Source organism: Lepisosteus oculatus, chromosome 14 (assembly GCF_040954835.1).
Source record: "Lepisosteus oculatus isolate fLepOcu1 chromosome 14, fLepOcu1.hap2, whole genome shotgun sequence".
NCBI lineage: Eukaryota > Metazoa > Chordata > Actinopteri > Semionotiformes > Lepisosteidae > Lepisosteus > Lepisosteus oculatus.
Window position 1 is genome coordinate 24,916,763 of NC_090709.1, and position 15,551 is coordinate 24,932,313.

Consider the following 15,551-nt stretch of genomic DNA (forward strand, 5'->3'; position numbering starts at 1 on the left):
ACAATGAGGTAGATGGTGATGGTGTAGGTGTGGTCCGAGGGGGATGGCTAAATGTGTTCGCCAGTCTCACTGCTTGTGGATAGAAGCTATTGAAGAATCTAGTGGTAATTGTCCGTATGCTCTTATATCTCTTGCCTGAGGGCAGTGGGGTGAAGAGCTCATGCCCTGGGTGGTGACTGTCCTCTGTGATGGCCAGAATTCTACCACGGCAGCGGTCCTCATAGAGCTGTTTAATCTCGGTGTTTAATCTTCTGGGCCATATTGACCATTCTCTGCAGTGCCTTTCTTTCTCGCGAAGAGGTGTTGCCATACCACACGGTGATCCCGTTGGTGAGGACGCTCTCGATAGTGCAGCGGTAGAAGTTCACCAACACATGTATTGGCATCCCCCATCGCTTGAGGCACCTCAAGAAATAAAGGCGCTGCTGAGCCTTCTTCATGATAGAGTCAGTGTTCACAGTCCAGGTTAGATCTTTAGAGATGTGAATTCCCAAAAACCTAAAGCTGGTGACTGTTTCCACTTCCGTTCCATCAATACTGAGTGGGCTGTGAGTGTGTGGCCTGTGTCTCCGAAAGTCCTATCATGCTAAACGCCACAAATTGTGTTCGTCCAGTCGTATCAATCGTCCTAAAGTTACGGAAAATCGCATGCAACTAGTGCAAGCAGCACACATTTTTTCAGGATAGGCGAGCGGTTAAAAACAGCAAATTCAGATTCGTGTCTTTTAAGCTTTGTGTTTCGCTCTCCAAATAGAGGCACGGGTTCAAATCCCACTCCCGACAGTCAGGCGTTTTACCCTGTCTTTTTTACCTGCCTTTACACTGTTTCAGTCTTGTTGTGCTCGCTGACAATCACAGTACGAGGGAAACGGAGAAACTATTTAGCAAAAACATAACGGACAGAAAAAAGCTTTGTAAACACGTGAATGTGGTTAGCAGCAGTAAGGTATGCATCCAAATGTTTTAGGCTGATTTATAAAAGCAGCAGAAGAAAGGTGCAGCCTTTGTGAGAATTCGCGGGTTTTTATGCTGCTTGGACTTCTTTCAAGCCTATGAGGTGACCCCCGTTTTATTTTCATTTTCAAACTTCAGAACCGAATAACAAAAAGGTTTCATGTGTGACAGCATTCCGTTGCAAATACCGTTTCCACGATGTATTCAGCGACGGGAATGAAATATTTTAGTGCTGGCTCAAATGCGAGGAATTTCAGAAAAACCCGGAAAAGCAACGCTTGCAGTAAATGACAAATTTAAAGCGTGTAGTCAGCATGAACAGAACAACGCAATGCTCTGTAAAAACGATCTGAAGCAGCAATTACTCTTTTATCTCGGGCAGTTCATTCCGATACGGTGTTCCCGCAGAATAAATGAAATGCCGAACTCCAAACATGTTGTTGCCATTATTGTTACTCCTGCTGCTGTAGTTTTAAGCTTTAATCAGTGGGTATGTAATGTTGTAAAGGGGCTGGACTACTTTGTTCCGTCAAAATTCCATTATGTGAATTTATGCTTTTTTAATATAAGCATTAACAATACAATGCGTGCTCAAAAACCGTTACTTATTAGCTTAAGAAGCGGCAGTGTTTTGACAAAGTGTGGTATTCGAACAGTAAATGCTGAAGTGTTTGAACCCACAGTTCTGAGATTAAGAGATTCTTGCTCTATGGACTGCGCCTATATAACTCTTATGCTCCAGCAGTAATGTTTCTGGGTGTGGATGAACATGACATAATAGACTGACAGTAGGAACACGTGGCCCACAGGCAGTGACAGTATCGCTATATTTGGCTGCAGAATATTGTGTTGAGAGCAGCAATAACTTTCCTGCAGAGATGGGAGTGCCTTTAATACAGCTCTTTCAATCGGACAGAGTAACAGGAATTGACCTAAAGTTTCGGCTGTGGATCCATCTCCACATGGGGGAAAGAGACAGTAAAATAGCGATGAAGAAACAAAAAGATTTGTGCTCGCTGCAAAGTAGGAAAGAGGTGGTCAGACACATAAAACAGCTTGGTGATAATTTGCAGCGACAGTTTTATGTTATTTAGTACACGGATTTGTTCCTTAAAATGTGTAATTTGTATGTTGGTTGTATGAGAACAGTTTCTTCTAAAGTCCTGTCAATTGACAGTGGAGAGCTAGCTGGTGCACATCTTCAAGAAGACTCTCTTTAAGGCGATTACAAGTTTCTCGAACAAATCTGTGTCATATTTTTAAAATAGTTTAGCTAATGAGCAACGAGAGTATAAATGAATTCTCCCACCCTCCATTCGAAGATAAAACTCCATGTGCGAGTCTAAGTTTCCTTGAAGCTACTGATGTTCGTCATTATTGGACATTCCCGGTGATATTGACTAAGAAGCTCAATTTTTACGTGTTGTAGTTCAACATGTGCAAAACATTCGTATCCCCTGCAAATATCGGCAAGGTCAGTGATATTCTCAACAATTTGTGCCATTGCAATTCGTGCAATTCGTGCCATACTTTTTCGAAATGTATCCTGACATCCCAGGATCAGAGGGTCATATTTAAAAAACTGGTGCATTAAAATTTCTTGTACTTCAGGATTTTGATAGTCTGTTACATTGTCTTTCACACATCGGTGTCAGAACTGTGAGACATTTTCATAATCGGGGGGAAGGCCGTAGCAATAAGCAGAAAGTACAGTCACCTTTTCCCAGTGTAAGTCCGTGTTGTGGTGAGTTTTTAAAATTGGTTTGCGATTTTCTGAAATCTATTCCATACAAAAATATAATTTGGACAGTCGCTATTTATTTGGATATTCCTTTTCAGTGAAGATGTCTACAGTATTCCAGCCGGATTAGTACTGATCGAAGAGAGCCATCTACAGGCGAAAGGCGACATAACATCACAGCAGCACCATTTAAGGTGGAACGAAAAACACGCATAAGCTGGCGAATAAGAAGCCAACTTAAGCCTCGTAGCAGACCCTTGGAGGCACGCTCAAAATAATCATCTTTCCCAGTACTTCAGAGTCATATTTAGATCGCTTTACTGCAATTTTATTTGATTGATGGGAGATGTGAAGCCATCGAGCCTGTACTGCACTTTCACATTGAAATTGAAGCCATTTCTCATGCTTTCTCTCAGTTTCGGGGCTGCAATTGAGTGTAAAGGAGGCGACTTGAAATTGAAACGTGTAATCACCTTACAGAGGGTCTTCACGACGGGGTGCGTCAGCTAGTTCTCCATTATTGTCAGTTTACCGGACTTCTGAAGAAACCTATCTACAGCGAAGATACAAACTGCACAGTTTAAGGCACATGAAGAGAAATCTGTTTGCTGATTGACTCAAAAACTGTCGATACAAATAATCTGCCAGGCTGATTTACTTGTCTGACCACCTCCCTCAGTTCCCCTTTGCTGTTAGCACAATTCTTTCAGTTTCTTTTCTTGTATTTTCCTTGCTATTTTAGTGTTCCCCATGTATAGATGGATCCACAACCGAAACCGTTTTCATCCTGTGTTTCTGCAGCGTCAGTCTGTATGAAGAACACAAGTTGCACAGCTCCAGTGGCGCAATCGGTCAGTGCGTGGTACTTATACAGCAGTGCACAGCAGAGTCATGCCGAGGTTGTGAGTTCAAGCCTCACCTGGAGCAGTGTCTTTAGCTACTGAGAGCAACTGTCGAGTTTAGATACTCTTAGGTATTTGATGGAGATAAATTAACATCAAACGAACAAGTAAAGATTTATTTCGAGTCACAATCAAAGAAGGCTCCACAGCTGAAATGTTGTGTTTACTTCTATTTTCAGCATGGAATAAACCTATACTTTTCCATTTGCAGCCCACGCATGCTGTGATGCAGCTCCCTACTTAAATTACAGCTGTGTACCTCCAGTTGACCTGTACACAAATATATGAGAGAGGTCTACTGAGACAAGAGGAGCACTGAAGACTTGATAAAGTTCTGCATTAGATTCTGTGTTTATGTTGTTCCCCAGATTTGTTTTTAATGTTCTTTCTCTTTTGAAGTTGTTGCGTTTGGTTTTTTTTCTGATTGGTAGCTACAACGGGTCAGTTGCAACAAACTGGCTGCTGAAATTTGTCAGCAGCTCTGTAGCAAACCTGTTCTCAATTGCAACAAACCTAAAATAACAGCTGCTCCCCATTAGATGTTACTAAAGTAGGAGACTAAGCAGACGAAGTGGAACAATAGATTACATTGGAACTGTCCTGAATGTAGTGGAAATAATATCGTCATTAAGTAATGAACAATTGCTTTCCAGACACTACAATTATTCACAAGGAATTTTATCAATACATATTTTATTAATAAAAGTGTAATATCTTAATAATGAAGTTTAAAGTTATCTATATTAGTAGCTGTATTACAGGTAATGCATGCACAGACTTTATTATACTATAATGAATTTTCAGGTATCCCGGGGAGAGAACTGAAATGAAGGAAATACATATTTAAAAGGGGTGTAAGTCTTAAATGTGTTCTGTCACATAGGGGTGTTAATTGAATAGATTTGTTGTAATATTATTTGACTCTACACTTCTGTTTCTCAGGAGACAGCATTAATATTGGGGATTTGCGGATACAGATAATAAGTTGTACTATACAGGCAAATGTATGGTTACCTTAATGAAAAAAACTCTTATCATTAACCTTTTCAACATTATTATTTAAGACAGTCTTTCAGAACAGTATTCTCGTATTAGTGGCTATAGTCTAATGATAACGGTGGTGAAACAGGTGAAATGTGCGGAAAGAATTGGAGATGGAACAGGAGACTCATCCAGTCGATAGAAAGCTTGGGTAGGACTGCACAAACACCGTGCCAGTGCTTAGTAGCGTCATTTAAAAATAATACGTGGTTTAACTATATCAACTGCTCTTCTGTGAGCTCAGCTCCACTACTAGTAATACATTGCCCAAATTTTCAAATTAGATACATGTGTTTTCTACATGTATGTAATTGGTACTTTTTTTGTTTTAACTGATTTAAAATATAATCTTTATAAAACAGACAAAGGGTTTATGTGTCGCGCTGAAATTCACACACAAGTAAGGAAAGATATCGCGCTTAGGAAGAAATCCAGAGTGGAGACGCCGGCGATTGAAAACAACCACATACAGCCTGTATGTGCTCTACCACTGAACGAAACTTCTGACAACTACTGTATCTTTATCTGCAGCACTTTCTTTTAGGAAGAGTGAGGAGTCTACAAGCCTAGAAAATAAGACAACTAAGTGAAAGATACATTTTCACTTTTTGATTAAAGAACATAAAAAACACCTTTCTTCCAGCCAGATTCAAACCAGAGAGCAAAGAGTTCCCAGCTGTTTCCACTATATTCCTCCGCTCGTACAACTGAGTTATCGAAAACACAGGAAGCCCACCTTTTGTCTTACATAAAGCACAATGTAGTGCAGTGGTCCTATTTATTTAAATCCCAGTTCGAAATCAAATCTCATTCCCATAGTCCTGTTTAGTTTGAATTTAAGCAGTTGTAGCAGCAATACTTGGTAATAAGACAGAATTAAGCGTTGCTGTGCTTTCCTAAATGAGGCCCCATCTCACTCTCCATCTCTGTGGTGCAGCCACAGAGAAAGTATTCATGCAGGCTGATTTAAGATATTTTCTTTTGATAAGGGACAGCTCCCAAACGGGGATGCACTTAGCTTAGCCTGGCTATCATGATCAATGGTCATCCATTGGTGCCTATCTGTCTAGGGAGTGCCGAATGGACATCTGGACTGCATTCCTAAGTGTCAAGAGTAAGTGACTCATATCTCACCTTGATCAACCAATCAGGGATTGGCAGGGCGTGGTAACACCACGTGGGTCTCCAATGCCCGCCAAAATCTCAACCAATCAGCACACATCTGTGTCTTGGTCAAAAAGGGAGCGCAACCTCAGATCGGGGCTCTCCTTGGCCATTTTCGCGCATCCTCAGAGACAATCACATGATAACTGCTGTTGTCTGCACTGGGACTTGGACTTTGTTCTAAGCGCGAGGCCTAGGATCCCGTACGTACTCAGAATTCTACCAACGTGAATGCTCCGCTTGATCAACGGCAGCCTACAGTTGGACCCTTGTCGACAACCTGAATAGCTTATTCAGTAGCAGCGCTGGTCCGGGAACGAACCAGCTTCTTCCCGGGCAAAAGAGTGACTTGTGCGGACTTGCGGTCACACTCTGTGCATAGATACTTTCTACTAGCCAGCCGGACTGCTGGTAGATCCCCTCGGAGCAACGACTGCCCTGCGCATCGCAGTTAGATTCCTCCGCCCGTCCAACTCCGAGCTGCACCTCTACTGGTTGGCCGGTAGCCAGAGGATGCCGGGACAACGCCCATTGGACAACCACTGGAACCAAGGCTGCAACAGAGCCTGTCAGCTGGTTTGGTGTTCGTGCCGGGAAATTCCAAATCCATACACAGTGGATAAGTAAACCCCATGTCCTACATTGCGTCTCGAGAATTCAATTGTACCTCAACACAAGTTGTTATCAATTTAATTCACGAGTATTGCATTTACTTCCGAGTTTAGAGTAACAGTGGGAAATAACACTGATTAGCGATTTGGTAACTGAACGATATATATTGTCATATATTCTCTGTTGTGTATCTCTTTGTGTTTGCATCTCTTCGAGATTATATTCCTTGTATATTGATAATCCTCACAGTAAGGTCTGCCGCTTGTATCCAGGCAGACTGGTATATGTTTGGTGCACAATTTATATTAATAACTGTATCTCGTGTATTGAACATGTATGTGTGCGTTGTTAGTTGTTCTGACGATTGATTTTCTAAAAACCACAGCGAACCACCTCGTGATTACTGCTACAATGAATAATTGTCTCAGTAAACCCATCAAACCTCTACACAGCTAAGGAAGAGTAGCTCGGAAAATACCCAACTCAACAAGCGAGCGCGTTGGTTGCTCTTGCTCTTAGTGCAAGGAGCTGTTTTTTATTTCGCATTCATCATTATTAACCAGAAACAGCTGCACAACTGGTCGCATTTGTGATTATGTCACTTCTCTGCTTCAGCAAGGTCAATAAAAGACTCTGAAAGTAGTAGAGAAAAACTGAATTAAAATCATATTAGCAATTCTGAGCGATATCTGCAAACAGGCAATCCAACAAGAACGTTGAAATCTTTGAATATCATCTCTCTATATATTGCGCTGCTTTTCACTTGGAGTAAAACTATTGGATTGAAGGGTTAAAATGTATTGTTGTTATTTGGAGAAATCAATGAACTCGTGATTTTATATGTTTTAAAAGGCGGTCATGCGCACAGAAAAAAGACAGTGCTGATTATTTTTCTGGAGACGGAGCACTGATGACCTATCCGAGCCAATTGATAAAGCCCACCCAGTGGATACTCTAGCAGAACGTGGAAGAACGTTCACCATTGTAACCAAGGCAACCACAGGAACAACATCAAGAAGCACAATCAATTCCCCATTTAAATCTTTCGTGTAAGGTATGCCATGTGAAAGAATGAAGTAAATCCCCTGATCTCTTTTGAACATGGACAAGGTATTTCTGATGGAGCGCAATGAACAAAGATTTAATAAGCTACTCCTGCCGATGATTCAGCTTAAAGAAGTAAAAGCTTCACAAACAAAAGCAGCTCGCTACCACAGCCAATATTAAATGTACTTGGTGGCACATTACCATTTGCACTGGCCCAAAAGTGGTCTCGGCAGACGTTGTTCCCTACGTAAAGCTGAAAGCGCCAAAGAGCATTTCCATTGAGAAAAAAAAATCTTTCTTGATGTTAAACATAGAGAGCCTGCCTTTTAGAAGTTCTCCCTCTAAACACCTTGTGCAGCCTCCCGACAGACTAACAAAAAGCGCCTTTTCACCAACTCAATTTATAATACGCCCCTCAAAACTCACAACCGAATAAAAATCCATCCGTATATTTGATTTCCAAGATCCATTCAAGGCAACTTGGGTCTTCGCAAGCAAATAATTTCAGGGAAGAAACTCAGTTTAGTCAACTACTGGTGCATTCAGCACACCCCTTGCTTTTGCTTGTCAGGGTGGCCGAGTGGTCTAAGGCGCCAGACTCAAGGACATGTGTCTTCCCAGCTGGCTGGGGTGTTCTGGTCTCCAAATGGAGGCGTGGGTTCAAATCCCACTCCTAACAGCTTCAGTTTTTACCTCTCTTGAATTGTTCCAGTGCTAGCTGACAGTGAATGACTGAAATATAAAAGCAGCAGAAGAAAGCAAGCAACTCAGTGCAGTTTGTGAGTATTCTGCACTGTTAAAATGCACAGGTTTTCATACTTTTTGGAATTTGTAGCTCAAGAAGTGACTCCTGTTTCATTTTCTATTCACCAACTCGATTTGCATTCCGCCCCTCACACCTCACAACAGAATAACAAACGGCTTCATGTGCCACAGCATTCCCCTGTAGATTCGGTTTGCACTATGAATTAGGCGACCCCGAATGAAATATTTTAGTGTTGGCTCAAATGTGAGGAATTTCATGAACCTTCAAAAAGGAACGCTTGCAGAAAATGCCAGCAATTCAAAGCGTGTAGGCACCATGAACAGACCAATTGTGCAATTTCTTTTATCACTGGCGGTGCTTTTCGATGGCTCTGCATTAGAAATGAGAAGTTCTGAACTCTAAACACGTTCTTGCCATAACTTCTACTACTGCTGCTACTCCTTCGTCCTCGAAAAAAGAAAAGACAGGCATGTTTTGAGTCTCAAAATGATCTTCTGGATCCACAAGAAACATGTAAATCTGATTGATTCCGCAGTATTTTGGATGTACTGTACTTATAACTTCCATCGAAGAGAGATTTCATCAGTTGCATGAAATTGAAACTTTTGACTTTTTGTCTGGTATTGAAAATATGTTTAAAAAAAACCATAAACAATTTTCTAACAAACAACTCATGAATTACTGCCAGGATCTATATTTAGCGTTCGGTAGTGATAACACTGCTGATATTGATTGAGTAGAAATCTATGATGTATTGACAGCTTTATCTGAAGCGAGGTCCTAGAACGCCATCGATGAAGTTTAAGGATTCATACCAAGAAATGCCTTTTGTTTCCCACCCCAACTGCTGCTTTTGCATTACACATTATGTGAACATTACCAGTTTTGGTAGCTTCTGGGCACGATTTTCCTAAACTGAAACTTATTACGAAATTCTTTAAGATGAACCATGTCCAAAAATTGTAAATCAGGACTAATTTTAATATCAAATGAAATTACTACAGAGGAAAAGGCTTAACTGAAATATGAATAAGACTATGCAAGTCTGAAAAATAGAACAATTCAATTTATAGAACTTATTTTTTTATTTTTTGAGAGATGGGCTCACACACCGGAAGACACTAACGTTTCTCTTCGTTAGAGTATGTGATTAACAGTTTAACCCCATTTGTTTGTAATTGTGATTCTGTTAAAATTAAAAAAAGCATCTATCAATAGTAAGAAATTATCAAGAAAGTAAGAAATTGTCTTATTTCATAAACTGTAAGACATGAAGACATTTACAGGTTATATCCTTTGCTTTGTCTTTTAACGCAAGTGGTCAGGATCCAAGCCCATGTTCGGACGGTTGTGTTTCTCTTGTAATCATCAAATGTCATTGTTTTGTCCTTCAGTTCTTTCTCGAGTTGTACCATGGATATTTTATACCATCAATACTTTTCATGCTCTTTTGCATTTTCCTTCACATACGGAAAAAAACTCAAGGCGTTCTTGTCACTGTGCTACACAGTACAGGACACGCAGTGAGTAATTCGCGCAGCTTTCAGAGGAATCCAGAGGGAGGACTCTTAATGCAAGGAGCTGGGTTTTTTGTCGCATTAATCATTATTAACCAGAAACAGCTGCACAACTGGTTGCATTTGTGATTATGTCACTTCTCTGCTTCAGCAAGGTCAATAAAAGACTCTGAAAGTAGTAGAGAAAAACTGAATTAAAATCATATTAGCAATTCTGAGCGATATCTGCATACAAGCAATCCAATAAGAACGTTGAAATCTTTGAATGTCATCTCTCTATATATTGCGCTGCTTTTTACTTGGAGTAAAACTATTGGATTGAAGGGTTAAAATGTATTGTTGTTATTTGGAGAAATCAATGAACTCGTGATTTTATATGTTTTAAAAGACGGTCATGCGCACAGAGAAAAGACAGTGCTGATTATTTTTCTGGAGACGGAGCACTGATGACCTATCCGAGCCAATTGATAAAGCCCACCCAGTGGATACTCTAGCAGAACGTGGAAGAACGTTCACCATTGTAACCAAGGCAACCACAGGAACAACATCAAGAAGCACAATCAATTCCCCATTTAAATCTTTCGTGTAAGGTATGCCATGTGAAAGCATGAAGTAAATCCCCTGATCTCTTTTGAACATGGACAAGGTATTTCTGATGGAGCGCAATGAGCAAAGATTTAATAAGCTACTCCTGCCGATGATTCAGCTTAAAGAAGTAAAAGCTTCACAAACAAAAGCAGCTCGCTACCACAGCCAATATTAAATGTACTTGGTGGCACATTACCATTTGCACTGGCTCAAAAGTGGTCTCGGCCGACGTTGTTCCCTACGTAAAGCTGAAAGCGCCAAAGAGCATTTCCATTGAGAAAAAAAAATCTTTCTTGATGTTAAACATAGAGAGCCTGCCTTTTAGAAGTTCTCCCTCTAAACACCTTGTGCAGCCTCCCGACAGACTAACAAAAAGCGCCTTTTCACCAACTCAATTTATAATACGCCCCTCAAAACTCACAACCGAATAACAATCCATCCGTATATTTGATTTCCAAGATCCATTCAAGGCAACTTGGCTCTTCGCAAGCAAATAATTTCAGGGAAGAAACTCAGTTTAGTCAACTACTGGTGCATTCAGCACATCACTTGCTTTCACTTGTCAGGGTGGCCGAGTGGTCTAAGGCGCCAGACTCAAGGATATGTGTCTTTCCAGCTGGCTTGGGTGTTCTGGTCTCCCAATGGAGGCGTGGGTTCAAATCCCACTCCTGGCAGCTTCCATTTTTACCTCTCTTGAATTGTTCCAGTGCTAGCTGACAGTGAATGACTGAAATATAAAAGCAGCAGAAGAAAGCAAGCAACTCAGTGCAGTTTGTGAGTATTCTGCACTGTTAAAATGCACAGGTTTTCATACTTTTTGGAATTCGTAGCTCAAGAAGTGACTCCTGTTTCATTTTCTATTCACCAACTCGATTTGCATTCCGCCCCTCACACCTCACAACAGAATAACAAACGGCTTCATGTGCCACAGCATTCCCCTGTAGATTCGGTTTGCACTATGAATTAGGCGACCCTGAATGAAATATTTTAGTGTTGGCTCAAATGTGAGGAATTTCATGAACCCTCAAAAAGGAACGCTTGCAGAAAATGCCAGCAATTCAAAGCGTGTAGGCAGCATGAACAGACCAATTCTGCAATTTCTTTTATCGCGGGCGGTACTTTCCGAGTCGATGGCTCTGCATTAGAAATGAGAAGTGCTGAACTCTAAACACGTTCTTGCCATTACTGCTACTCCTGCTGCTACTCCTTCGTCCTCGAAAAAAGAAAAGACAGGCATGTTTTGAGTCTCAAAATGATCTTCTGGATCCACAAGAAACATGTACATTTGATTGATTCCGCAGTATTTTGGATGTACTGTACTTATAACTTCCATCGAAGAGAGATTTCATCAGTTGCATGAAATTGAAACTTTCGACTTTTTGTCTGGTATTGAAAATATGTTTAAAAAAAACCATAAACAATTTTCTAAGAAACAACTCATGAATTATTGCCAGGATCTATATTTAGCGTTCGGTAGTGATAACACTGCTGATATTGATTGAGTAGAAATCTATGATGTATTGACAGCTTTATCTGAAGCGAGGTCCTAGAACGCCATCTATGAAGTTTAAGGATTCATACCAAGAAATGCCTTTTGTTTCCCACCCCAACTGCTGCTTTTGCATTACACATTATGTGAACATTACCAGTTTTGGTAGCTTCTGGGCACGATTTTCCTAAACTGAAACTTATTACAAAATTCTTTAAGATGAACCATGTCCAAAAATTGTAAATCAGGACTAATTTTAATATCAAATTAAATTACTACAGAGGAAAAGGCTTAACTGAAATATGAATAAGACTATGCAAGTCTGAAAAATAGAACAATTCAATTTATAGAACTTATTTTTTTATTTTTTGAGAGATGGGCTCACACACCGGAAGACACTAACGTTTCTCTTCGTTAGAGTATGTGATTAACAGTTTAACCCCATTTGTTTGTAATTGTGATTCTGTTAAAATTAAAAAAAGCATCTATCAATAGTAAGAAATTATCAAGAAAGTAAGAAATTGTCTTATTTCATAAACTGTAAGACATGAAGACATTTACAGGTTATATCCTTTGCTTTGTCTTTTAACGCAAGTGGTCAGGATCCAAGCCCATGTTCGGACGGTTGTGCTTCTCTTGTAATCATCAAATGTCATTGTTTTGTCCTTCAGTTCTTTCTCGAGTTGTACCATGGATATTTTATACCATCAATACTTTTCATGCTCTTTTGCATTTTCCTTCACATACGGAAAAAAACTCAAGGCGTTCTTGTCACTGTGCTACACAGTACAGGACACGCAGTGAGTAATTCGCGCAGCATTCAGAGGAATCCAGAGGGAGGACTCTTAATGCAAGGAGCTGGGTTTTTTGTCGCATTAATCATTATTAACCAGAAACAGCTGCACAACTGGTTGCATTTGTGATTATGTCACTTCTCTGCTTCAGCAAGGTCAATAAAAGACTCTGAAAGTAGTAGAGAAAAACTGAATTAAAATCATATTAGCAATTCTGAGCGATATCTGCATACAAGCAATCCAATAAGAACGTTGAAATCTTTGAATGTCATCTCTCTATATATTGCGCTGCTTTTTACTTGGAGTAAAACTATTGGATTGAAGGGTTAAAATGTATTGTTGTTATTTGGAGAAATCAATGAACTCGTGATTTTATATGTTTTAAAAGACGGTCATGCGCACAGAGAAAAGACAGTGCTGATTATTTTTCTGGAGACGGAGCACTGATGACCTATCCGAGCCAATTGATAAAGCCCACCCAGTGGATACTCTAGCAGAACGTGGAAGAACGTTCACCATTGTAACCAAGGCAACCACAGGAACAACATCAAGAAGCACAATCAATTCCCCATTTAAATCTTTCGTGTAAGGTATGCCATGTGAAAGCATGAAGTAAATCCCCTGATCTCTTTTGAACATGGACAAGGTATTTCTGATGGAGCGCAATGAGCAAAGATTTAATAAGCTACTCCTGCCGATGATTCAGCTTAAAGAAGTAAAAGCTTCACAAACAAAAGCAGCTCGCTACCACAGCCAATATTAAATGTACTTGGTGGCACATTACCATTTGCACTGGCTCAAAAGTGGTCTCGGCCGACGTTGTTCCCTACGTAAAGCTGAAAGCGCCAAAGAGCATTTCCATTGAGAAAAAAAAATCTTTCTTGATGTTAAACATAGAGAGCCTGCCTTTTAGAAGTTCTCCCTCTAAACACCTTGTGCAGCCTCCCGACAGACTAACAAAAAGCGCCTTTTCACCAACTCAATTTATAATACGCCCCTCAAAACTCACAACCGAATAACAATCCATCCGTATATTTGATTTCCAAGATCCATTCAAGGCAACTTGGCTCTTCGCAAGCAAATAATTTCAGGGAAGAAACTCAGTTTAGTCAACTACTGGTGCATTCAGCACATCACTTGCTTTCACTTGTCAGGGTGGCCGAGTGGTCTAAGGCGCCAGACTCAAGGATATGTGTCTTTCCAGCTGGCTTGGGTGTTCTGGTCTCCCAATGGAGGCGTGGGTTCAAATCCCACTCCTGGCAGCTTCCATTTTTACCTCTCTTGAATTGTTCCAGTGCTAGCTGACAGTGAATGACTGAAATATTAAAGCAGCAGAAGAAAGCAAGCAACTCAGTGCAATTTGTGGGTATTCTGCACTGTTAAAATGCACAGGTTTTCATACTTTTTGGAATTCGTAGCTCAAGAAGTGACTCCTGTTTCATTTTCTATTCACCAACTCGATTTGCATTCCGCCCCTCACACCTCACAACAGAATAACAAACGGCTTCATGTGCCACAGCATTCCCCTGTAGATTCGGTTTGCACTATGAATTAGGCGACCCTGAATGAAATATTTTAGTGTTGGCTCAAATGTGAGGAATTTCATGAACCCTCAAAAAGGAACGCTTGCAGAAAATGCCAGCAATTCAAAGCGTGTAGGCAGCATGAACAGACCAATTCTGCAATTTCTTTTATCGCGGGCGGTACTTTCCGAGTCGATGGCTCTGCATTAGAAATGAGAAGTGCTGAACTCTAAACACGTTCTTGCCATTACTGCTACTCCTGCTGCTACTCCTTCGTCCTCGAAAAAAGAAAAGACAGGCATGTTTTGAGTCTCAAAATGATCTTCTGGATCCACAAGAAACATGTACATTTGATTGATTCCGCAGTATTTTGGATGTACTGTACTTATAACTTCCATCGAAGAGAGATTTCATCAGTTGCATGAAATTGAAACTTTCGACTTTTTGTCTGGTATTGAAAATATGTTTAAAAAAACCATAAACAATTTTCTAACAAACAACTCATGAATTATTGCCAGGATCTATATTTAGCGTTCGGTAGTGATAACACTGCTGATATTGATTGAGTAGAAATCTATGATGTATTGACAGCTTTATCTGAAGCGAGAAGTCCTAGAACGCCATCTATGAAGTTTAAGGATTCATACCAAGAAATGCCTTTTGTTTCCCACCCCAACTGCTGCTTTTGCATTACACATTATGTGAACATTACCAGTTTTGGTAGCTTCTGGGCACGATTTTCCTAAACTGAAACTTATTACAATATTCTTTAAGATGAACCATGTCCAAAATTGTAAATCAGGACTAATTTTAATATCAAATGAAATTACTACAGAGGAAAAGGCTTAACTGAAATATGAATAAGACTATGCAAGCCTGAAAAATAGAACAATTCAATTTATAGAACTTATTTTTTTATTTTTTGAGAGATGGGCTCACACACCGGAAGACACTAACGTTTCTCTTCGTTAGAGTATGTGAATAACAGTTTAACCCCATTTGTTTGTAATTGTGATTCTGTTGAAATTAAAAAAAGCATCTATCAATAGTAAGAAATTATCAAGAAAGTAAGAAATTGTCTTATTTCATAAACTATAAGACAATGAAGAGAGTTTACTTCGCTTTTGTTCTTTTGACTTATGCGTTCAGGATCCGAACCCATCTGTGGACGGTTGTGTTTCTTGAATCTCTTGTAATCATCAAAAGTCGTTGTTTTGTGCTTCAATTTTTTCTCGAGTTGTACCATGGATATTTTATATGATCAATACTTTACATGCTCTTTTGCATTTTTCTTCACATACAGAAAAAGTTCAAGTTGTTCATATCACTGTGCTGCACATTTACGCTGGACCACCTGTAACAGTAGAGGACACGCAGTGAGGAATTCGTGCAGCTTTCAGCTCAGTGAGGAGT

The 15,551-nt window shown here is 40.1% G+C and overlaps 4 non-coding genes across 4 annotated transcripts; all 4 read left to right on the forward strand.

Moving 5' to 3' along the window:
• Positions 1 to 3,528: 3,528 nt before the first annotated feature.
• Positions 3,529 to 3,622, forward strand: trnai-uau (transfer RNA isoleucine (anticodon UAU)). The gene is made up of 2 exons: positions 3,529 to 3,566; positions 3,587 to 3,622. It is a non-coding gene; the product is annotated as a tRNA-Ile (tRNA).
• A 4,405-nt stretch (positions 3,623 to 8,027) lies between these two features.
• trnal-caa (transfer RNA leucine (anticodon CAA)) lies at positions 8,028 to 8,140 on the forward strand. Its single transcript has 2 exons — positions 8,028 to 8,065; positions 8,095 to 8,140. It is a non-coding gene; the product is annotated as a tRNA-Leu (tRNA).
• Positions 8,141 to 10,893: 2,753 nt separating this feature from the next.
• On the forward strand, positions 10,894 to 11,006 carry trnal-caa (transfer RNA leucine (anticodon CAA)). Its single transcript has 2 exons — positions 10,894 to 10,931; positions 10,961 to 11,006. It is a non-coding gene; the product is annotated as a tRNA-Leu (tRNA).
• Positions 11,007 to 13,764: 2,758 nt separating this feature from the next.
• Positions 13,765 to 13,877, forward strand: trnal-caa (transfer RNA leucine (anticodon CAA)). Its single transcript has 2 exons — positions 13,765 to 13,802; positions 13,832 to 13,877. It is a non-coding gene; the product is annotated as a tRNA-Leu (tRNA).
• Positions 13,878 to 15,551: the final 1,674 nt, after the last annotated feature.